The sequence below is a fragment of the Triticum dicoccoides genome, chromosome 2A (genome assembly GCF_002162155.2).
Source record: "Triticum dicoccoides isolate Atlit2015 ecotype Zavitan chromosome 2A, WEW_v2.0, whole genome shotgun sequence".
Taxonomy (NCBI): Eukaryota; Viridiplantae; Streptophyta; class Magnoliopsida; order Poales; family Poaceae; genus Triticum; species Triticum dicoccoides.
In genome coordinates, this window is record NC_041382.1 from 780862672 (window position 1) to 780864527 (window position 1856).

Genomic DNA, 1856 nt, shown 5'->3' on the forward strand with positions numbered 1-1856 from the left:
ACCCTATTTTTCTTGAGATACACAATGAATGTGATTTTTAGCCACTAGTGGTAGACCATGAGTTGACCTCCAAATCTTCACAAACTTTTTGCAGCCAATCACAACAGTCGATCCTCACCGGAGCAGCCACTACTGCCTATGAGTCTTCAACCTTCAAGAGTAACAAGATGCATCACGAAAACAAGGGAGAGTGAGCTTTGCTTTGGTGAATGTGTAGATCGGGCACTTCCTCACTCCCCAAAAGATCAAGATCTTTGGGTGGCCAGGGAGGGAGATCTCGAAGAAATCAAGTTCTAAAAATCTAGGAGAGAGAAATGGGGTCGTCAAGTTCTTCGTGAGGAAGAAGAAGACTATTTATATCCTTAGCTCAAATCCAACCATTACCATGTGTATTCTGCGACCCCGGAAGTTCCGCCAGGTTCCGAGATTTCTAGAGAGTTGACACTAATGTGTAACTACTTTGGATGCCTTGGAAGCTGGCCAGACCCAGCCACAAAAGTTCTGGCCCCCAGAAGTCTCGGGCACCCCGAAAGTTCCGGCCCATGGAAGCTCCAGACATGTTTCGTACAGGTTCGGAGATCTCTAGAGAGTTTGCAAAGAAAATTGCAATCTTTCTAACCTCCCCGGTAGCTGGCTGAAGCTTGCCCTGAAAGTTTTGGGGTAACCACAAGTATGGTACCGATGGGATATAGAGCTCCTCTCTTTGGTGAATGAGTATGGTTTCATTGTGTAATTTCTAGGTCTACATCAAGCTGATTCCCACTATGTTTACAAGGTGCATCACCTCGGTTGTCCTATGAACTCAAAAATGAAAAGTAAAATCATCGGCATGCGCTTTTTTCATTGTGCAATCTAGGGAGATCTAAACATCCTTGTTTCCTTCCATGATGTGACGGTATTGTTTATAGGCTTAAGCATGCGCTTAGATCAATAAGATATGTTGTCATTAATATGATTTTTTAAGGGAAGCCCTTTCACCAGGGGAAAAACATATCCAACGGCCGACTGACAACTACGATCAGTTGTTGCACTTCCGGCTCCGCGTACAAGGCTCAATTTGGAGGTTCCGTGCTCGGGCAAGGCACGGGCATTGTTTTGAAGGCCCGGGTTGAAGCAAAATATAAATTCTTGGCTACAAGGAAGTGGCCGCAATAAAGCTTGTTGCTTGGCAGTGTAGCTATGGGAGCGGCCGTGAGCTTGTGAAAAGTTTGTAACCGTCCGCAAAGTGTTTAGATCGTTATAATTGGTGAATTACAAACAAACCATATGTTTAAGTCATAATTTGACTACAAGTGAATGATTTAGTGTATATATAGTATTTTATAATATTTCATTAACGCCGACTTAGAAAATCAGATGAAATTATTGCACAAGTTTCAAAATCATGTCTATGAACGAACATTAGGATGCACATATAAGTCCTCTCTCCCTCTCATTCTCATTGAATTGTTATAGTCGTAGAACATAATTCCGAATCCTCGTCGGAACACACAAGGACACACAACAAAGACTCAAAGAGGATTGATCCTCTTAACGAGTTCACATATACATGGAGGTGGTAGGGACTAGCGGAGGGAGGTCGGCAATGCCCAAACATACAAGTAGGGGACGAACAACGAGGGGACATGGGCAACCATGGCTTGGGACAGGGATGGTAGCCCGCGAAAGCTTGAGCTCCAGGACCGAAGGCGTCTGTAGCGGGCTTGAGGACGAAGGTTGAGGCAGAGGTGGAGACGGTGACCTTTGGTCGAGAATGATTCGACCCATAGGCATAGGATGTTGGACACCGACCAACTCGACATCAAAGATGGGAAGGGGCTCACGCACCTGGTTGTGCATGGGCATGGGAGAAACAG